Below are 23,626 nucleotides of genomic sequence, written 5' to 3'. Positions count from 1 at the left end.
AGAGTATGACTGACTTCTCGTCCTCCGCTACCTTCTTGCTGCTGGGGTTAGGGTCACTCGCCCCTTTGAATTGTACTTTAGGTCACACCTTGCTAGAAGGTGAGAGAGCGTGGTGGTGGTTGTAGATCTGGAGACCCGTGGCCTGAGTTCAGCCCCTGGCTCTGTCACTTAGTAGCTGTGCCATGTTGCGAGCACGCTCACTCCATCTGTAAGATAGGGATGGTGGCAGGACTTACCTTATGGACTGTTGTGGGATTCAGGTAGCTAATCTGAGTGTAAGTCACCTAGAACAGTAGTCTTGTGCATGACAGATGTTGTACGCCAGCCGCTGCGATCGCAAGAACCCCATCTTCAGGGGCATGTGTGGCTAAGGCCTACCTGACAGTTCAAGGGCGTTGCCTTTGTATGGACTGCTCACCACTTTCGGGACAGAGTTGGGGGGCAGATCTCTTCATGGACTGAGAGCTTGTGCTTTTACTCACCCCATGTCACAATGAACCCAAAAGGAATTTTGCTCAATGAAAACTATACCAGTTCTGATTTGGTTTCGTGCAGCTGGCAGATCAGAAATCCAGAGTTCCTCAGTGCCTCCCACTTGTTAGAATTCCTGAGTGGAGAAGATCACCAGCGAGGCCACCTTCACCCTCTTCTGTTACTTTCGGGGGTGGCGAGTTGTGGGGGAGCTGCCGAATGCCCTCCCAAGACCACAGGCAGCTGAATATCAGCTTAGTAGTGTGACTCCTATCCACACACGTGTGAACCTCTCCCTGGGGATTTTCACTGTTGGTAGTGCAGGAAGCTCCCTAGATCCCATGGTTTGGGGGGGAAAGAGAGAGAGAGCAAAAGTTTACTATGAAGCAAAATCACACTTCACCAGCCAGCCTCACCTCAGCCTGCACTGTGGAAAGACCAGAAAGAACCTTCTTTGTGGGCGCCTGGGTGGCTCAGTTGGTGGGGAGTCTGCCTTCGGCTCAGGTCATGATCGCAGGGTCCAGGTTCGAGTCTGGCCTCAGACTCCCTGCTCAGCGGGGCATCTGCTTCTCCCTCTGCTCCCCCCCACTCCTGTGCTTGTTTACACGCTCACTCTGTCTCTCTCTCTCGCAAAAATAAATAAACAAAATATTTTTTTTAAAAAAAGAACCTTCTTTGTGAAGGTTCTCATGATCGGTGATGGAGGCAAAAGCAAGACCTTCCCCTCTCCTCATTTGCTCATTCAGCAGACATTATGGAACCATTACTATGCTTCCTCCCGCCCTGAACCCAGGTTGATTTTTATCTGATTCTACTTTTGTATCTTAATTCCTATTTCTCTTTGTCCCAAACAAAGCTGGACAGACTTCCTTAAGGGACAGCAGCCGGCTGTGCAAGACTGACGAGGCGGAGGAGGATGAAGATGAGAGCTGTTATTTATTGGATATTTACGTGGGGCACTTACATCAAATGACTTCTATAAAATAATTATTCCAAACAGTTTTTACCACCCACAATTTACAGATAAGGAAACTGAGGTTCAGGGAGTTTTATTATTATTTTTTTTATGATTTTATTTATTTATTTGAGAGAAAGAGAGAAAAAGAGCCATGGTGGGCGAGGGAATGAGGGACAGGGAAAAGCAGGCTCCCCACGGAGCAGGGAGACTGACTTGGGGCTCAGTCCTAGGACCCCGGGATCCTGACCTGAGCTGAAGGCAGACGCTGAGCCACCTAGGTGCGTGGGGGATTCTGGGAGTTGTAAAATGTTGTTAAAATGTGCCCAAGAGCACATGGCTAGTAAGAGGTGGGACGAGAACCTCAGTGTTGGCTAACCCAATTGCAGGGTCCAAGCAGCTCTCACGAGGTCAGCCTCACGGTTTCTCCGTTTGCTTTCTTGAGCCTTTGCGCTAACCTGTATGTTCCTTCAGATTTTTCATCAGTTTGTTTTTGTTTTGTTTTAATTTAATGAATAAGGTGTTAGAATTGCCAACCCAATCGGTATGGGATTTGCTTTTGGGAAAGTATCCAGTAGACGTCTCCGGAAGTCCGTGTGTCATTGGGACATGCTCGTATGGGTTCTCTCCGCAGCGTGATGTACAGCCTTGAGATGATCACGTTTCCGAACTAAAGTTAAGATGTAGTGACAAAGAACAGAGTACGAGAGAAAATCTTGAAGACTTGTGTAGAGAATAGAAGTGAAGGTAAGAATAAATTAGCTTCTTTCCGCAGCCTCATTTGCGTTGTAGTGCCTGCATTGATCTAGAGAAAACTAAATAATGAAGAGCGTATCAGGGTGAGACAGTGACCAAGGATAAACAGAATGCCAGAGGAAAATGCGACTGTAGAGAGTTATGACATATGGCGATATCTCCAAGGTTGGGAGGATTGCTGAGGTCACCAGACAGAGCAGGACGGGAGACGAGGGAGATGAGATGTTCCCTCAGGCTTCCAGGAGGGTAGAGGGGGCTTAGGGGCAGGTCAGTGGCTGGAGAGGTGCCAGGTAGAACTGGCAGGGTGGGGAATAGAATCCCAAGGTCGCCTTGAGTTGCTGATGGTGAATTAGTAAGAAAGGAAGTGTCTCCTCGGGTTTACAGTAAAGGCGAACAGGTGCCTTCAGAATGAAACAGAGGCAACACAAAACTAGTCCGAGCTCACGAGTTGCTGAATAGTTCGTTGAGCTCCTTTGTCACCGAGGTAGGTTTTCTTTATAAAGTGCTTGGCGTCCTAACTGGTTTACTTAGCCTTTCGTATCCTGTGCAGCAGCAGAACCACAAAGTCGCGGTAAATGGCACTGTGCCAACACTTTGGCACCGGCTCTGTGCTTTGCAAGGATTACTTACATCACGCACCAGGTGCTATCTCCCTCCCCTTTTCCAGATCAGCTCAGCCTTTGTGATGTTCTAGAACTTGGCCAAGGTCACTAAGAAGTGTCAGGTTTGGTATTTGTGACACGGCCCCCTAAAGAAGGGGTCCTTTTAGTAAAAGCAAAAGGCTGGGCTAAGACACAGCCCGAGAAACGATTCCTCTTCTCTCCCGTGTTAGAGGTTGAAGGTGAGTGTGAGCTGAGTGAGTGCTTTGATGGGTCCTGTTCTCTTTTATTTTTGTCCTGTGATTTCACCCTCCCTGTCCTGTTATCAGTGCCATGAGGAGGGCGGTACATGTACCTTTATTAAGATAAAGACAATCTCGATGTGCTAACGAGGGTGAAGTCCATTGTTAAATTAATCGGTTTGTAAATCCTCGGAGAAGTAGTATTTACTCTTTGCATTGAGCTTTCAGAGCTGCGCAGTGGAGGGAAATGGCAGGCAATTTAAACTAGGAAAAGCAACTTTTAATTGATGAAGACCTTTCACGTATTTTTCCCTAACTAGTTCCTTGAAACTGAGAAACGGAAGGCGGTATTTGCCACAAAACACAGCTAGCAAGCAAGTAAAAATTCACTTCTCCTTGACACTTATTGGGAATGTACAGGGGCCCATGCTCTGAGCAATGACCTTGATGTTTTATAGGCCTGGGCACCATTATCAGTGGATGTGAAGGGTGGACAGTCAACACCTGAACAAGCCGAGGTTTGAAAGATGGTTTGATTTTCCTGGTTTGTCGATATGCTGAAAACCACCGTGAAGGTGCCTCTAAATGCCGGGCGACACAGATTTGGAGGAGAAAAAGCTTTTTCTTATCAGTTGAGGTAGTCATGAGATGAAAAACCAACTGTATTAAGATACCAACTTAAGTATAAGTAATTTCAGTTAAAGAGCATATCAGAAGGAGAGGAAATATCTTTTTTTTAAAAAAAGATTTTATTTATATGAGAGAGAGAGAGCACACACATGAGCAGAGGGAGAGGGAGAAGCGAACTCCCCATGGAGCATGGAGCCCAATGTGGGGCTCGATCCCAGGACCCCGAGATCATGACCTGGGCCAAAGGCAGACACTTAACCGACTGAGCCACCAGGAAAAGAAATATCTCATGCCCCATAGATAACCTCCAAAACCAAACCCTTCAATTACTGTTATAAAAAAGAGGAACTGGAGTAAGGAATAATTGAACTAATTAGATATCAATATTATGCAAGCTATGTAATTTCAAGCCTGGCATATCATATAATAGAGAAGTTGACAAATTTTTTCTGTAAGAGCCAGACAGTAAATATTTTTTGGCTTTGAGGCCATACATTCTCTGTCACCGTCCCTGAGATCTGTTGCTGTAACCCAAAAGCAGTCATTAGCTCACGAGACACAGAAAGAGACGACAGGCTGACTTTGGCCCCAGAGCTGTGGCCGGCTGGTCCCCGATTTTATCTGTGTGTTTAGAGCCCTGAAGGTATTTTGATACCAGCAAAAGTGTAATGCTTTCTACACAAGCCTGGTAGAAAATCTGAGAATGCGCTATAGATGCCCCTTTATAGAAAGCTATTTTATTTGAGGTTTTTGAAAATTTTACTCGGCCGACTCAAACATTAACCTCTGCTCTTTAATTCAGGTATTCTATTCGTTTCTTCCCAGACCTGGGAACTGGCTGAAAATAATTATGAAAGACACGGATCCCTTGAACCCTTTCTGTGGCTATTTTGAAGGGTCATTTTCTTTTTGCTAATTAGAAATCCAGGAACATCAGGCTTGAGCTGCTTACGGAAGGTATTATCCTTAGAGGAATGGTCTAGGCCAGAGTTCACATGGCGGTGCTGGGACCTGCGGCAGAGAAAACCCAGCCAGTAATTAGAGTGAGGTTCTGAATACAAATCCTCAAATGTGTCACTTTTCACATTTGGATCCCAGCGCATTACACTCAACGACCGACAGCATGCTTGGTGATATGTCAACATTTTAATTCTGAATGAGTGTTAATTGGATATTTTAGTGCTGAAATTATTTGTTACCTAACACACTGACACAACCTGAAGTTCCCTGATTTTTATAATTATATAGCACATACAGAGTTTCTTTCTCTAGATTTGATTGCTTTTACAAAATGTATTTAAGGCGCACGCTTAAGATCAATTAATAATTCAGCACTGTAATTATTAGACTCCATGGTGACTTGGTAGTAAGCCTTCCTGAATCAGCTCGTTCACAATTCAGGGCTGGTTGGAATTGTGAACTTCAACTAAAAAATCAGAAGCTACCTCCCCTCGCCCCAATGTAATATACACCGTGAATGTAGATAGCCCTGCCGGATGGTATATTAGGAAGTTGTTAAGCAAGTAAATCTTGACAGTTCTCATCTCAAGGAAAGAGAAAAAAAAAAATTTTTTTTTTTTTTGATATCTATATGGGATGACGGATGTCAATCAAACTGTCTGTGGGGGAATCATTTCATAATATACGTAAGTCAGGTCACTGTGCTGCTTACCTTAAACTTACACAGTGCCGTATGCCAACTATATCTCAGTAACACTGGGAAAACAATACCTCCCTGTCCTCCCTTTACTGCCCAACTGCCTAGAACAAATGGGCCGAGTGGCTGCCTGGTCCAGGACAGGGCTAGGAGCTTGGGCACAGTACAGCCCAGTGCACCCGCAGCCCTTGCTTCCCTGGTGCTATTTGTTCTGTATTTCCTTGCCTAATAGAATGTCTTGTGCGCCCTCTCTTTTTTCTTTTTTCTTTTTCTTTCTTTTTTTTTTTTTAAGATTTTATTTATTTATTCGACAGAGATAGAGACAGCCAGTGAGAGGGGGAACACAAGCAGGGGGAGTGGGAGAGGAAGAAGCAGGCTCATAGCCGAAGAGCCTGATGTGGGGCTCGATCCCATGATGCCGGGATCACGCCCTGAGCTGAAGGCAGACGCTTAACCATTGTGCCACCCAGGCGCCCCTCTTTTTTTTTTTTTTTTTTTTTTTGAGTTTGGAGGCATTCTCTGATTTCTCTAGCAGAAATTATGCAGGTCTAAAAATAATTTTATTGTGGTAAAATATACATAACAATATTTACCATTTAAACTGTTTTTAAGTGTACAGTTCTGTGGCATTAAGTGCACGGTGTTTTGTTGTTGTGTTTTAGTTTTTTTGAGAGAGAAGGAGTGAGTGGTGGGGCGGGGGGAGAGGGGCAAAGGGAGAGAGAGAATCTTAAGCAGGCTCCACACCCCAGGGCGGAGCCCAACATAGGGCTCCATGCAGGACTTGATCTCATGACCCCGAGACAATGACTTGAACTGACAACAAGAGTCGGACACCCAGGGGCGCCTGGGTGGCACAGCGGTTAAGCGTCTGCCTTCGGCTCAGGGCGTGATCCCGGCGTTATGGGATCGAGCCCCACATCAGGCTCCTCTGCTGTGAGCCTGCTTCTTCCTCTCCCTCTCCCCCTGCTTGTGTTCCCTCTCTCGCTGGCTGTCTCTATCTCTGTCGAGTAAATAAATAAAATCTTTAAAAAAAAAAAAAAAAAGAGTCGGACACCCAACCAGCTGAGCCACCCAGGCACCCCTAAGTGCATGTTTTAAATATTAATTCCCCATTTCCTCTCCCTACTCCCGTTCCTGGCAAGCCCCATTCTTTCTGTCTCTATGGATGTGACCACTCAGTGGAATGACGCAGTATCTGTCCTCATATGATTTGCTCATTTCACTAACATAACATCTTAAAGGTTCATAGGAAACTGCTTTTAAAAAAATATTTAATTTTCTAAAATTAAAATTTTTAATTCAATCAAGTTAAAGGTTTTTTTTTTTTTTTTACCTCAAGCAGAACAGTGTTCACAGTTCCTTTAACAAAATATTTTTTTAATGTTGACTGACTCACCAAATGATATTTTCATTTTGTTTTTGCCTTGGTCAAAAATAAAAGATTTGATTGGTTGAAAACCTTTGAGTATTACAGTCTAACTATGAGAACCAAAGTGCAGTCTTTGTGTGGGAGTAAGGAACTATTTTGAGGATGGTCCTGCTTTAAAATACTTTCTAAAGCAAATGAGAAATTATTAATTAGGAGAACTCATTTTTTTGTAGGTTATTTTTAGAGAAAGATACAGCAGGATTTTCTTAGCTTTTCGGAAAAGAAAATGTGAATAGGAAAACAAATACACTGTCCCAACTGGGGGATCCTACTTTTTAGAAAATGTGTGAACTTTTCTCCATGCAATCCCAATTTTATATTAATTAGCACATTCCCCCTGGGTAAGGAAAACCATGTGTGGTGCCCTCCCTTTCACAGTGGGGTGCCTTGCTGCTAAGCACCCCCAGGAGCCCCTGCGAAGAGTGTGAGCAGCAGTGTTTTCTGAAAGTAGAAAGAAGGGGGATCAACAGAGTTGTTAATCTTACTGCTGAGACCAAGTCTTCAGACACAGTGCCCACTGGGGAAATTATACTCCTGGCTGCTATCCTTTGGTTCTGTTGTCAGTAGTAACAGGTAGGAGCCCCCATCTCTCCTACCTAATAGAAGGTTCATTTTACTGTGATTTAATTGCCTACGAGGTTGGAATGTGGAGGGCTGGAATTCTATTAATCAGCACTGCATTCATGAAATACATGGTTCCCATCGACAGAAATAGGTCCTGAAAAGTATCGGTTCCTAATGACGTGCATTCATGACATGGTCCCCCCAGAGCTCTGAAATCCTGCCATAGTCTGATAGGGTCCACCCATTCCAGGCATCGCTCTGGACTCTACGTGGCAATATTCTTTTACGTAGTTCTTCGTGGAAATCACAAAAGGATAACTTGAAAAGGGAAACTCCATTATGCAGTGAGGCTTTCAGGTGTTTTTGCCATGGGATCCTAATTTCAAGAAAATATAAGTGATATACATTGGGACTCTGATATTATTTGTGTTTTTCAACTTATTGAAATAGACGAAAACTCTTGGATATAGCAAAAAGAAGAGAAGGGGAAAAGAAAAAGACCATGCCCCGCATCTCTTGTCTTCTAGTCTTGTCTAGATTTTGCCAGGCTTTTCAGGAGGGTTTCTCTTCTGATAAGCTTTGCAAAATGCGTATCACCCCAGGCACAGTTTTCCTGTTTACCGGAGTTCTATCTTTTTCTGTCCCGAAGCTTCTTTGTTGAGTATGCTTGGTGTCTTTCCCCTGCGTTTCTCAGACGATGGGATGGTGTAGGTCCTATCTCACTCACGCTTGGAGGCCCCACTGGTAGGAAATACAGATGTTATATTGTTTGCTAAACAATCCACGGAACGCTCAGTGAGGCTCCTGAAGTTGTCTTTTTACTTCCTTAACACCAAATATCACCCCAAGTTTGATATGATAGGCATATACTTTATTCACTTACCCAGAAATACTTACTGGGCAACTCCTGGGCACCAGGCTGGGTGCCAGGTAATCCGCTAGGAGCAGAAGATCCTGCTGTGAACAAAATGGAGTCCCCGCCATGGTGGCAGACCCACTTCTTTCTGGGTCTGAGGCCAAGAGGACCAAAGGAGGCCCAAATCATTCATGCCTTTATGATGGCGAAGGCCAGTTTGAATTTATAGTTCTTCTTGGAAGTGCTGCCTGGAAATCCGGCAGTGGAGAGAGAGCTGACATACAGGCCTCACCTCCCATTGGGGGTCTGTCAAAGTCCTTGAGGGGCTTTTGCATGTGAGTAGAAGCCTACCCCATACATTCAAGCTCCTGTCAACGCTGCCTACCTGCCTCATCATACAGCTGCCCCTAGCCACACCTGGGTCTAGAAAGGTGCACACTGGTAGGGAAGTGTATCCTGAGAAGTAGGAAGTTGGGAAAGAAGCCCAGGCTCATGGCCATTTGGTCAGCAAATTCCAGGGTGCCTGGTACCCAGACCGTCTAGAGCTACCCCGTATAACATGGTAGCCCTTGCCATGGAGGGCTATCGAGATGTCAATTAGTTAAAATTAAATAAAATTTTAAGATTAGCGGCGGCTGGATGGCTCAGTCAGTTAAGTGTCAGCCTTCGGTTCAGGTCTTGATCTCAGTGTGCTGGGATCGAGTCCCTGCTGAGTAGGGAGCCTGCTTCTCCCTCTCCTCCCCGGCCCATGCTCTCTGTTGCTATCTCTGTCTCTCTCTCAAATAAATAAATAAAATCTTAAAAAAAAAAAAAAGTAAGATGAATTCCTTAGTCACACTAGCTATATTTCAAGCCACATGTTGTCTAGAGGCTATCATATGGGAGAGCTTGGATATAAAACAAATATATATATTACATATATAGCTACAGAACAAATATAGATATTACTGCAGAAAGTTCTGTTGAAAAGTGCTGGGTTAGAGGCATGGGTGGCTTGTGTATACAGCCACTGCTTTCCCCAAATCTAAGAGCTGCATTTTCAGAGCTTGTACTCTAACTGGGAGATGTGCGGAGTGGGGCAGATGATTAAAAAGTAAACAATGATTAGGGTCCCCTGGGTGGCTCCGTTGGTTAAGCATCAGACTCTTCATTTCCACTCAGGTCCCGATCTCAGGGTCAAGAGATCAAGGCCCAGGGGCGCCTGGGTGGCACAGCGGTTAAGCATCTGCCTTCGGCTCAGGGCGTGATCCCAGCGTTATGGGATCGAGCCCCACATCAGGCTCCTCTGCTAGGAGCCTGCTTCTTCCTCTCCCACTCCCCTTGCTTGTGTTCCCTCTCTCGCTGGCTGTCTCTATCTCTGTCAAATAAATAAATAAAATCTTTAAAAAAAAAAAAAAAGAGATCAAAGCCCAAGTCGGGCTCCGTGCTGGGCATGGAGCCTGCTTAAGATTCTCTCTCTCCCTTGGGGCGCCTGGGTGGCACAGCGGTTAAAGCGTCTGCCTTCGGCTCAGGGCGTGATCCCAGCGTTCTGGGATCGGGCCCCACATCAGGCTCCTCCGCTATGAGCCTGCTTCTTCCTCTCCCACTCCCCCTGCTTGTGTTCCCTCTCTCGCTGGCTGTCTCTATCTCTGTCAAATAAATAAATAAAATCTTTAAAAAAAAAAAAAAAAGATTCTCTCTCTCCCTCTCCCCATACCCCCGGCCTCTCTCTCTCTCTCTCTCTCTAAGAAGAGAAAGAAAAAAAAAAGAAAAAAGGAAGAAAAAAGAAAAATGTAAGCAATGACTCAATAAGTCTTTTCATAATCTGAGAGAATCTCCAAAGAAGATAAGCTGGGGAATGTGATAGGGAACTGTAGCAAGAGAGAAAGAAGAGCTGGAAGCAGGGGGAGAACAGAAGTAGAACTTCTAAAGCAAGAAGAGTTTGGGCCAAGAAAAACCCCCAAAAGGCGGTGTTTATGACTGGAAGGTAGTGAAGGAAAAGTAACGCAAGATGTGTTTGGAGATGCAGGCGAAGGAGAAGTATATAGGCAAGAAGTGGATTTTACTTTAAGTGGAATGGGAAGAAACGGAACTCTTTTTATTAAAGAGGGAGTGATGTGATCTGGTGCGTGTTTGAAGAAGATTGAGCCAACCAAATGCATGGAAGGGCTGGGGGTGGGGCGGAAGCAGAAAGACCAGTCAGAAAGCTGTGGCAGGAGTCCCCATACCTCGAGCCATCTGATTCCAGTGGGGGTGGTGCGGTGGAAGGAGGGGGATGATGATATTTGCACAGAGCGAAACAATAGAGCAGCTTCATTTGCAGCCAAAAAGCATTTATTTAATGCCTGCTGTGTACCAGGCCCTGTGCTAGGTCCTGGGAACTTGACAGTGAACGGAAGAGACACAACCCCCTGTCTTCGTGGAGCTGAGGTCTTAGTGCAGAGAGTGGAACCCTGAATACACCCACAACCCCCGCATGGTGTGCCGCAAGGTGAGAAGATGGAGAAACAAAGCAGAGAAAGGGCCATTTTAAATGCCACCGTCATTTTTGTCAAATTTGTGACCTTTGACTTTGGAGATTTAGAAAGACATTTTGGGGGGAAAAGAACAAAGTGTGTCCAGAAGCAGAGTTAACAGGGCCAAAGAAGCATGAGGGTTGCTAGGGGTCCTGTAGTCCCCCACGGAGTCAGTACAGAGATCCCCCCAAAATCTGTAGGCTCAGCTGCCTGCCTCGGAGTCACATTGCCAATATCAGTGGTCACATTTTTTGTTTTTTGTTTTTTCTTCTTTTTGAAGTTTTAATTCCAGTATAGTTAACGTACAGCGTCACGTTAGTTTCACGTGTACAGTATAGTGATTAGACAATTCTGTTCATGACTCAGCGCTCATCATAAGCGTGCTCTGAATCCCCATCACTTATTTCTCCCATCCTGCCCTCTGGTAACCATCAGTTTGTTCTCTATTGTTAAGAGTCTGTTTTTGACTTGTCTCTCTTTTTCTTTGTTTTGTTTCTTAAATTCCACATATGACTGAAATCATACGGCATTTCTTTTTCTCTGATTTCACTTTATTCTACCTTGTAGGTCTACCCATGTTATTGCAAATGGCAAGATTTTACTCTTTTTCATGGCTGAGTAATATTCTATGGTAGTTCTATACCACATCTTCTTTACCCACTCGTCTATCAATGGATGCTTGGTTTGTTTCCATATGTTCACTATCATAAATAAGGCTACAGCAAACATAAGGGTACATATATCTTCTCAAATTAGTGTTTTCATGTTCTTTGGGTAAGTACCCAGTAGTGGAATTACTGGATCATATGGTAATTGTATTTTTAATTTTTTGAGAAACCTCCATACTATTTTCAAAAGTGGGCGGGTGTACCAGTTTGCATTCCCACCGAGAGTGCATGAAGGTTCCTTTCACTCCGCATATATGCCAACACTTGTTTCTCGTGTTTTTTATTTTAGCCATATTGACAGGTGTGAGGTGATACCTCATCGTGGTTTTGATTCCTGTTTCCCTGATGATGAGTAATGTTGAGCATCTTTTCATGTCTCTGTTGGCCACCTGGATGTCTTCTTTGGAAAAATGTCTGTTCATGTCTTCTGCCCACATTTAATTGGATTATTTGTGGTTTGTTGGTGTTGAGTTGTGTAAATATATAGTTTTTATATTAACCCCTTATCAGATTTGTCATTTGCGGATCTCTTCTCCCATTCAGTGGGTTGTCTTTTTGTTGATAGTTTCCTTTGCTGTGAAAAAGCTTTCTGTTTTGATGTAGTCACAATAAAATTTATTTTTGCTTTTCTTTCCCTTACCTTAGGAGTCAGACCTAGAAAAATGTGGCTACAGCCAATGTGAAGGAAATTACTGCCTGTGCTCTCTTCTAGGATTTTTATGGCTTCAGGTCTCACACTTAGGTCTTTAATCCATTATCAGTTTATTTTTGTGTATGGTGTAAGAAAGTGGTCCAGTTTCATTCTACCTGTTGCTGTCCAGTTTTCCCAGCACCATTTGTTGAAGAGACTTTTTCCTGTTTGCATATTTTTGCCTTTGTCAAAGAGTAATTGACCATATAATCGTGGGTTTCTTTCTGGGCTTTCTCCTGTGTTCCATTGATCTATGCTTCTACTTTTGTGCCAGTACCAATTATTTTGATTACTACAGCTTTGTAATATAGCTTGAAACCTCCACTTTTGTTTTTCTTCTTCAAGATTGCTTTGGCTATTCAGGCTCCTTTGTGATTCTATACAAATTCTAATATTACTTGTTCTAATTCTGTGAAAAATACTGTTGGTATTTTGATAGGGATTGCACGAAACCTGTAGATTGCTTTGGGTAGTATGGACATTTTAACATTATTTATTCTTCCAATCCATGACTATGGAATATCTTTCGATGTTTGTGTCATCTTCAATTTCTTTCATCAGTGTTTTAGAGTTTTTAGGGTACAGGTCTTTCACCTCCTTGGTTAAGTTTATTCCTAGGTATTATTTTTGGTGCAGTTGTAAGTGGAATTGTTTTCTTAATTTCTCCTTCGGCTACTTCATTATTAGGGTACAGAAATGGAACAAATTTCTGTATATTGATTTTTATCCATGACTTTACTAAATTCATTTATCAATTCTAGTAATTTTTTGATGGAGTCTTTAGGGTTTTCTATATATAGTATCATGTCATCTGCAAATAGGGGAAGTCTTACTTCTTCCTTACCAGTGGTCATGTTTCGAGAGTAACTTCAGTATGTTCCATCATAAAAATAAAGCGTACCTCTTCTTCTTTAATTGAAAACAAAATTCTAAGTCATGGCTGTTTATATGAAAAATTTACCACAAAAATTGAGAGAAGGGAAAGCTGTTATAAGTCCCTGATAGAACGTGACCTAGGAATTTTATTTTTAGATGTCTCTTCTAAAGGTAATATGATCATGGTTTAAAAAAAAAAATGCAGGGGCACCTGGGTGGCTCAGTCAGTTAAGCATCTGACTCGGCTCAGGTCGTGGTCTCAGGGTCCTGGGATGGAGCCCCATGTTGGGCTTCGTGCTCAGTGGAAAGTCTGCTTGAGGATTCTCTCCCTCTCCCACTGCCCCTCCCCCCCCAAAATAAATACATCTCTAAAAAATACGTAAATAAAAAAAATTTTTTAAATACAATTTCAAGCATTACAGAAGGTTCCACAATGAAAAGTAAGTCCCTTCTACCCTGACCCTGGATCCCTCAGGTTTCTTCCCCAGAGGCCATCACTGTTCAGGGGCCTGGAGTAGAGTTCTCTACCATCGGTGGGCAACAGAACCACGTGCAGAGCTTTAAGCACTGATGCCTGATCCTGCCCCTCAGAGTTTCTGGTTGAATTTATTGGGGCTATAACCCAAGCATAGGGATTTTTACCATCCTCTCCAGATTATTTGATGGGCGGCCACTTAAATGTTCTAGAGTATAGCCTAAATACTAACGTATAAATGCATTCTTTAAAACAATGTGTGCAGGTGATAGCAGAGAAGAGTATCCACTGTTTTGTCTCTTGCTTTTTTGCTTTTTACCTGTAAAATATATCTTGGAAATTGTTCCATGTTAATATATATAGCTGTATATACCTTATTATTATTATTATTATTAATATTTTATTTATTTATTCGACAGAAATAGAGACAACCAGCGAGAGAGGGAACACAAGCAGGGGGACTGGGAGAGGAAGAAGCAGGCTCATAGCAGAAGAGCCTGATGTGGGGCTCGATCCCAGAACGCCGGGATCATGCCCTGAGCCGGAGGCAGACGCTTAACCGCTGTGCCACCCAGGCGCCCCTATACCTTATTATTTTTAATGTCTCCATACTATGCCATCGTATGGATGCACCATAATTTATTTAACCAGTCTCCTACTGATGGACACTATTTATTTTATTTATTTTTTTATGAAGAGCTTTTTTTTTTTTTAAGACCTTATTTATTTTTTTGTCAGAAAGAGAGAGAGAGCACAAGCAGGGGGAGCAGCAGGCAGAGGGAGAGGCAGGCTCCCTGCTCAGCAGGGGATGTGAGACTCAATCCGAGGACCCCAGGATCCTGACCTGAGCCAAAGGCAGTTGCTTAACAGACTGAGCCACCCAGTGGTCCTGGACAGTTACGCTATTTGTAGTCATCGGTTAACACAAATAATGTAATGAATGTTCTTTTTAATTTTTTAATTATTATTGTTTTTTAATGAACATTCTTATATATACATTCTTTATATTTGTACATACCTTTAAGATTAAAGTCCTAGAATCGGAATTTGAATTATTCAATACAGGGTGAGGGAATTTTCAATTTTGATGAGTGCAACCAAATTTTATCCTTCGAGGGCAAAGACGAGAATACCACACTAACAAGTGCTTTGCTTTTAATCTTTGCCAATAAAAACTAGTATTTTCTTTGATTTTGTCTCTTTTAATGTCATCACTGAAGTTGGGCATTTTCCATATGCTGAGAACCATTTCTTTTTCTGTGACTATCTTCCTTTTTTTTTTGCCCATTTTTCTATCATAGTATTGGTCTTTTTCTTACTGGTTTCCAAGATCTATCACTATATGAAAGACGTGAACTTTTTGTCAGTGGTAAATTTTTTCCCAATGTTATTACTGGGTTTTTTTTACTTATAATTTTTTTAGTTTTACGTAATAAAATATATGGTTTTATGTTTTGAAATTTTTAAATATCAATTGGTATTTTTGATGCAAGTAGTGCAAACTACTTGAAGGCAGGGAATGTATCTTACCTATTCTTATATCCTCGATGTCTAGTGCATGGTAGGTACTTGTTGAAGGAATGGTTGGATGTAATCATGCCCATAACGAAGGATCATTCAAGCTGATTGTATGTATTCATCCCAGAAAAGTTGAGGAATTAACGGTGTTGCCATAATTTATTTCCCTTGCTAATTGGATGTATTGGACTTACACCTGAAGTAATCAGTGCCAAAAGGCATATATCCAAATGAGCTCTCTCTAAAGGTTTCCTCTTGCTCCTTAAGCTCTGGCTCCTTAAACAAGCTAAGAGAATTCTCCTCTTCAAATTGGTCCTCCTGCCTTGGAACATTTTTCCCTTACCTCTTTCTATAACTTGTTGCCTTTCGACCTCAAACCTGGCCTAAAATATGCTTTTCCAACTTCTAGAAGCTTCTACTTAGTCTCCCTGCTACGTTCCCTCCTAGCATCTGCCCCTCTCCTGTACAATAATTACCAAAACTGTCATAAAAACATGTTTAGGTTATTACCTCTGGAACGTCTATCTCCTTCACTAGACTGTAAACCCCAACAGGTCTTCTTCCCAGACGAATGCTCTCCCTAGGGATACAGAGGTGAAAAAAACACCACCCATTTTCTGCTGTCCTCATGGACAGGAAAATAGAATCGTACGTTCACATGTATGAGTATGTTGGAGACGGAGAGATAATAATAAATTTAGTCATCCGCGATATTAAAAGATTGATGTTTCGATGGAGTGGAAGACCTAAGAGGTGTATCTTTGGTTTGGAGTGCTCGCGTTTGGGGTCTGTTTTAACAGTCGAAGCATCTGGCATACAACGTCCACGTGCTGTAGCGGACTCTGATACGGTAGTCCCCAGGCTGTTGTGCAAGCGTTAACAGGCATGGTCAGCAGCAGTGACCAGGTCTTTTCTAATCTTTACCAAACTGTCTTCTTACCAAACTGTCAAGCCATTTTTGCCCGACTCGATCCGAGTTTTACCAACACTGAAGTTCTTTTTTTTTTTTTTTTTTTTTTAAAGATTTTATTTATTTATTTGACAGAGATAGAGACAGCCAGCGAGAGAGGGAACACAAGCAGGGGAGTGGGAGAGGAAGAAGCAGGCTCATAGCAGAGGAGCCTGATGTGGGGCTCGATCCCATAACGCCGGGACCACGCCCTGAGCCGAAGGCAGAGGCTTAACCGCTGTGCCACCCAGGCGCCCCCCAACACTGAAGTTCTTATACTTTTAAATCAGAGCATGAATTTCCATGTGTCTTCATCCATTTGAATTATTATAAAATACCATAGATGAGTGGCTTAAAAACAACAGATATTTATTTCTCACAGTTTGGGAAGCTGGGAAGGCCAAGATCAAGGCCCTGGCCAATTCAGTGTCTAGGGAGAGCCTGCTTCCTGGTTCATAGACAACGTTCTTTTTTGCTGGGACCTCACGTGGTTAAAGGAGCAAGGGGGCTCTCTGTGGTCTCTTTTCCAAGGGCATTAATTCCGTTCACGAAGCTTCCACTGTGATGACCTAATCACCTCCCAAAAGCCCACCTCCTAACACCATCAGTTTAGAGATTAGGTTTCAACACATACATTTGGTGGCGGACACAAGCACTCGGTCTATGGAGCCATATTTTGAATATTTGCAATAAAAATGCTTTCTTATTTGTGAGACGGGAAATATCCCATGAATTGCTTTTTACCAACTGGCTATGTCCAGTGGTTTATTAAATATTCTTAATATAGTCTGGATTTTCTAACATTAATAACATATTAACATACCCAACCACACATCTCCAGCCGAACAATCTAAAATTTGCAGCATATTTCTAAACATAGATTTGTTTAAACCAGATCGTCTCTGGTTCTTAAATCACCTCCCGAAGGTAGGTTAGCTGCTTAAGGGACGCATTAACTATTTTAGGTCAGTAGGGTACTTCGCAGTGCTTTATTACTAAATGCTCTATACCACTGGCATTTCTCCAGCCAAATCCCTGATCGCGTAGCCTATTTTTAATATTAAATCTCTCTGAACCAAAGTCATATCTTTCTGGAAGGTTAGACTTTTAGAGCAGTATATTAATAATCTACTACCAAATTACTGAGTCATTTGGCCTGCTTAAGGGTCTAACCCAGTAGCAAAAAATTATTTAAGCAGTCATATGAGAAAATCCCAATATTTCAGTGGAAACTTAACATAATCATTTTAACACATTTTCTACAGAGAAATGTAATATGTAATACTTTAAAATGTTAACATTGCAGGTTCCAGTACTTTTCTTTTAATTCTTATTTCTTAGCTGATGTAATTCGTGCATCAATATTTCTTTCCTTTCCTTCCCTCCCTTCCTTCCTTCCTTCCTTCCTTCCTTCCTTCCTTCCTTCCTTCCTTCCATGTGCATAAAGAGTCCTTCAAAAGACCCAGAGCTTGCCTCCCTTCCCCACATGCAAAAAAGCTATTAAGGTTAAATCAACAAATTACAGAAAATATGTATCTGCAAATCCTCTTTTTTGCAACACAAAAAATACTTTCAGGGTATTTAGTTAGATATTTCACTTGCATTAAGAGCTTTTTAATTTTTTTCAAGAATGGTAACATTACAGAAAAAAAATTTAAATTAGCTCCCTGAATTAAAAACGGTGAATCCAACCTTATCTTTACTCTTCATTCTGTGTCCTCCCAGTATTTTTACACGCCCTCTCTCTCTCTGCAGTTCCTCCTGCTCATGCTCTCTCTCTCTCTGTCAAATAAATAAATAAAATCTTTAAAAAAAAAAAAGAAATGATACAGGTTTTTTTATTTCTTTACCTTTTTAACCAAATATAATGATCATTAACATTTGCCTATAATGCTCTGTACGCTTTGTAACTATTATTAAGGTTATATAATAATCTAAGTGTTGTATGGAACATAATTTTAGAATTTTCTTAAGACAGGTCCCAGAAGTGAAATCATTAGTCTAAATAAGTATTAGTCTGGATACATATCTAGATACAAACAGAAAGAACATTGTTTTCCCATGGGGTTTAATGAAAATCAAAACACTATCAACAAGATGGTAAAGCATCAGTTTTAATGTCTCCTCACACCGTTGTGAATTGGTACTTTGCAAGGAGAACTCATTTAATGAGGAAATGGTATTGTGTTTCATTTAGCAGGCTGAACAGTGTTTCCAGATGCTTGTGATTAGTTGATTTTTTGTGAATTTTGTATTCCTAAGCTTTGTCTATTTATATCTCCTGATCTCTGACTGTTTTCTTATCAATTAATATAGCTTCTGTATATGCAAGGAACATTTTGGAGGGTAACATCTTTAAGGACTGAAGCCATAATCCTTTTGACAGCTGTGTGGTTCCCCAGAGAACACATATGATGACTACCCTTTAATGTCTTTGGGTAGATTGTTCATTGCCACCTGGGAGCACTCCCCCTGGAAGGCAGGAGCCACGATTTATTGTTTGATTGTTCTGCTGCCCAAGGAAAGGCTCGCCGCTGGACATGTCATCTTTTGATGTGACCTTTATTTAGTAGTAGAGAGCCCATTAAGATGTTCCAGAGTTTTATATATCTGTTCAGTTAGTCAGTTGCATTTCTTTTCAATATATTACCTAGAACTGCTTGAAGAAATATCTTCCTTCTGTGCTGGCTTGATTTTTTTGAACACTCCGTCTTACTAGACATCGTATGTATAGTCACGTTTTCTGCTGTGAATTTAAACTCCATCCCATAGGAAAGGCAGGGTTAGAGCATGAGAAGTAACCGTCAGTAAACATCATACAATATGTCATATTTACAGTGTTTTTTTCAACCATCTGTAAGAAAAATTTTAAGCATATTCTTTCTAGTAGCACTGATTTTTTTTTTTTTTAATACTCATTTTACAGAGGGGAACATTAGCCTAGGGAGTATTTGCATGACTTGCCTATGGCTACACGATGGGTCGTTGGCCGTTTTAGGATTGGAACGTTAAAATCCCTGGAATGAAGAAGTACAATCAATGAGAAAAGGATCATCATAGAAAATAAGCTTTAATCATATTTTCAAAATAGAAAATCTCTCCTATATTTCTTGGAAGAAGGTTGCAGTATAAATTCTAAGTATAATGACTTTTTTAAAAGTGGTTTGCTTGTTATGGAACATGTTTATTTAATCAACGGATCATAGTTGACATTTACACTAAGTTCATGAGGTTGGTGTTTATTGAGGGTTACGATAAAACACCAAGTATATCTTCAGGCTGAGGTCTTAGTTTTAGTCTTTTGCTCACTGTAGCAAGGTTTTATTAGCTATTCACAATCTGGGTCAGATTGCTGTTGGTGTGTTTTGTTTTGTTTTGTTTTGTTTTTTAGTAAGGAGGTGACATGAGAATGTTTAGGAATATTTAGAAATGTTTAGGAAAGCTAAGGAGGATCCCATAGCGGAAGAGCTTCGAGATACAGGATGTGAGGGAGCATAGGCTCTCTGCCTGGTAACCCTTATTCGTTCATTCAGCACGTATTTGTAGAGCGTGTATGCTGTGCAGGTACTGTTCTAGGCATTTGGGGAAAATGAGTGAACAGAACAGAAAAAGAAATCCCTGCCCTTGTGAATGTTATATTCTATTGGAGGGAGAAACACCCTGAACAATAAACATAAGTAAATTACGTTGTATTTTCAAAGATAAAAGCACCATTTACAAGCACAGGTAGAGGAGGGTAAGTGGAATTAGAGATACTAGAGGACCCTGGGGATTATAGTTTTCAGCAGGATGGTCGTGGAAGGCCTCATGGAGGAGGTGAAGTCTGAACAAAGACTTGAAGGAGGTGATAGTGGTAGTGTGGAAATCTAGGGAGAGAGCCTTCCTGGTGCCTGTGAGTGATGAGTGAGGTCGGAGCAGAAAAAAGGAGGCTGTGCGTGGGGAGGAGGCTGCCGCAGATGGGTGGAAGAGCAGGTAACCAGCAAACAGTCTTAGAAGGAGCAGCCAGCAGGTAAGAGGAAGAGCGAGAGGGTGGTTTCTGGAAGCCACGTTGAGAAAGGGAATAAAGGATGAGGAGTAATATTGAACAACCATGCTCAATGCTCCTAATAGGTTAAGAGAGATGCACACGGAGAATTGCCCGTTGGACTTAGCCATTTATCACTGACCATCTTGATAAGCCATGATGGTGGATGGCAGGGAAGGAGTAGGTTTAAGAGAAAACTACAAGAGAATTGAAGGGAGTACAGGCAACATCTTTGGGGCTTTTTTTTTCTGCAGAGGAGAGCAAAGAAATGGGATGGGAGCTGGCAGAGAAAATGGAGTCAAAGGAAGGTTTTCTTGGGCAGAGAGGAGTGAGAGCATGTGTGTGCTGGCTGGAATGACTCAGTGGGAAGACTAAAGGTAGTGATGTCCACACAGAGTTTCTGACAGTATCTATACTCACCATGAGTTCCTATGCCAAAAATGGCCTACGTCTGATTCATTCACTCCTTTTCCCTCATTTAGTTTAAATTTTTTCAGCAATATTTTAGGAAAAGTCAACTCTCCCAGGCTGCAATTTTTCTGCTTCTTGCCTACTCATTTCCATTTTCTTGGCTGAAAGGTAGAGTTTTAGGGAAGAAATTATATAGCATGAAACATTTTTGTCATCGATCACCATCAGTGAATATATATGAAAGGCCTAGAAACCTCCCTCAGCACACATCTACCCTCCCCACACAATGTTGTAATTATGAGGGGAAATTATTTATCCTGTGCCTAAAATCCCAAACTCAAACTAATGTTAAAAATGGCCATCTAATTTTAACTTTTTTTAAAATGGTTCTTTCTAAGGCATCAAATTTTGCAAATTTTGGCCAGGGTTTCTTCTACAACATACAAACAGCCACCACGCCCTTCCTTTAAGGAATAATTTGGTGGTACCTGTTTTAACATATTACTCTTTTTTAAAAAAATATTACTCTTAAAGATAGATAAGCTTTTTCCCCCCTGATTTGTAGTTTTTAATAACTTCCCCTTCAGTGCTGACCACCAGCAACTGTTCCTACTGAACATATACTCAGAAAATGCCTGAATTCCACCCAGTTTCAGGCAAGATTAGCTGCCAGAAATGGCTACCGAAGGCCATGTTGCCAAAGTTATGTTCAGATTTAAATAGCTGGTTTCTTGACTTCCATTGTTTTCCTCGTCTACTTATCTACTTTCCATTGTAGATAAGTAATGAAAAGAAGGCTTTACAATTTTGAGGTACTCTGAAGGGAGGTGAATTTCAGGGTAGCAGCCAACTCTTTGAATCCTTCTTTGCACAAAACTGCATTACAATGATGAATGAGAAATTACCCGTTTCATTGGACCTTCATTGTGCTTTTTGGGAAGATAAAATTTGAGGTTCTGTGAAAATGTATATGCAGGGTGTGTGTGTGAGAGAGAGAAAGCAAGAGAGAGAGAGAGAGAGAGAGCGCATGCACGCATGCTAGGTTTAGCAAAGGCAGCTAAGAACTTGGAAATCATCTTGGTATTTTATGACCATTAGAAGTGGCCTACATGCGTGTGTAGGCAGAAAAAGGGTGTTTTCAATCAGTAGAAACATTAGTTGCAGGTAGGGATTTGTTCTGGCTTTTATTTTTTATGATCTGATGCGTACATGGAACTTGAATTCAGATTTGAATTCAGTTTAAAAGCTGCCTCCCACCTCTTGATTTTTAGCTTTGTCACCTCGGCCAGGTCACGGAGCGTCTCTGTCCCTCGGTTTTTTCATCAATGACAACGGAGGTAAAGATTTAATATTAACTTCTGTAATGCTGGTGAATCAGCCCAGTGCCTACCACAGTGTTAAAGCATTCGTGAAAAAGTAGCAGTTATTATGGTGATCACTCATACACATAGCCTACTCTTAATAAGTCGATTGCTCTAATTATTCACTGAATATGCCACTCTCTCAAAAACAGACTGACTTTAGCTCTTGGGAGATAGCGCTGGATGTAGAGGGAAGAAAATCAGAGAACTCTGTGTAAGTCTCAGAAGACATGATTTTCCTCATAATGTGGAATTTACTGACAATTTAAATGCCACTTCTTAAGAAACTCAGACGGGGATAAGGAGCTTTTCCGTGAGGTGATCCCACATAAATGAGAAGGATTCCCCAAATCCCTATTGCAGGTGTGCTTGAGTGTGTGTCTACCTGCAGAGTGAGAAAGGGGCAGAATAAAGGGGGAGCGATGAAAATAAATACTCTGGAAAAAGGAACGTGTTAGCTACACTCATCTGTTTTCACTTCCTCAAAGTGCTGAGTATTTTTTGTCCTCAGGCCTTAGCAGATGCTGTTCCCTCTTCCTGGACATTGCTTTTCTCAATACATCCTAAAGTTAGCTTGCCTTTTTTTTTTTTTCTTGTGGGATATTTCAGCTTACGTAGCATCTCAGAATGTTGACTCATGACCCTAACTAAAATAGCTTCTGCTCACCGTTATTCTCTTTCTCAGCCTGTTTTGTATTTTCTTGTTGGGATTATTTTTCTGATTACTTTAAAAAAAATTGGTTTCCTTTACAACTAGATTATTAGGCTCCCTGATGGAAACTTCGCTTTCATCTTTTCTCCTGTCGGATTCCCAGCATTTAACTTAGTCCGAGCACGTACACTTTTGCAAAGTAATAAGTACGCAGTAAATGCATGTGGTTGGATTTTGGTTTTGCTTTTGGTAACGTTTAGACTTTTCGTCAGTACAGAGGGTAATTACACCAAGTTTCTAAATTTCCCTGTGCTCTTGAGAAAATTGAGGCTAATCTTTTAGCTTTTATATAATCATCAAAGTTACCACACTGGGATGAACTCCCATGGATTTATTAACCATCACCTTGGTTAATATTTTCACATTACGCCAAATGGCAAGCCAATCACATTTGAGAATTTCACTAATTGAATGGGCACGAGTAATAATTCCATGACATTTGCAAACTAAACTATCCGGTATTCATGTAAACGTGCTTCATCTCGATAGTCTGTATCACTCTTCAATTTTTTGAGTCAGGAAGTGTCATCATTAGTAAATAGTTACAGTGGTTTTGTTATAACCTCAACAATGCAGGGATTAGCATTTCGTTTTCTTAGAGATCCAAATCTCTTCACAGAAAAAAAAATATTAATTCTTCTGACCTGTGAAAAGAGGTGTCAATATGAGAAATAAAGGAATCATCTCTGCCACCTAATGCAAGAAGACGAGATAGAACTCTTTCCCGTTGGCCCTTGGTCCCATTTTGCTTCTTCCTAAAAGTGTGAAGGGCCTGAGGAGTGTGGCAATGGGGCGTCTCTCCCATGGCAGGTCAGGAGGAAACAGCTGAAATCAAACTTGCCATTGGCTTCGCCTCGTCCTATACATGTGGAGGGTCATTTGAAGTCTTGAGGGTTTGGGATGGAACATAAATTTATCTAGAATCAGGGTAGCCTTGGGATACCATGAGAAATTGATTTTGCCCAAAAGCATTGCTTTAGTCTTCATGTGAAGATTTCCTACAGAAATCGATGACCTTTTTGGGATCTAAGATTCCACTCCTGAATAGGCTTATGACTCTTACCCTTTTGACTTTGAAAGAGAAAATACAAGAACAAGAATGCTCAAGAGAAATGATGCTGGAAATAAATGTGATTGAAACAGTAGAGTGCAGCACTGAAAAAGCGAACTTTATAAATATAAAAAAAATGTGTTAAAGGAAAAGGGTGACACTTTTTTTTTTTTAAAGATTTTGTTTGTATTTATTCGACAGAGATAGAGACAGCCAGCGAGAGAGGGAACACAAGC

General features: G+C 41.5%; 2 protein-coding genes across 7 annotated transcripts in view; one reads left to right on the top strand and one right to left on the bottom strand.

Annotated features, from left to right (window-relative positions):
• The window catches only part of NSUN6 (NOP2/Sun RNA methyltransferase 6), a 306,108-nt gene that overhangs the window by 100,656 nt on the left and 181,826 nt on the right, over positions 1–23,626 (bottom strand). The gene's annotated exons all lie outside the window — the stretch shown is intronic.
• Positions 1–23,626, top strand: part of CACNB2 (calcium voltage-gated channel auxiliary subunit beta 2) — a 369,559-nt gene that overhangs the window by 220,082 nt on the left and 125,851 nt on the right. The window lies entirely within an intron of this gene.

This window comes from Ursus americanus, chromosome 31 (genome assembly GCF_024610735.1).
Source record: "Ursus americanus isolate L20-20 chromosome 31, mUrsAme1.1.p, whole genome shotgun sequence".
NCBI classification, from domain to species: domain Eukaryota; kingdom Metazoa; phylum Chordata; class Mammalia; order Carnivora; family Ursidae; genus Ursus; species Ursus americanus.
Note: the sequence above shows the minus strand (reverse complement) of the source record. Positions and strands in the feature narration are given on the sequence as shown.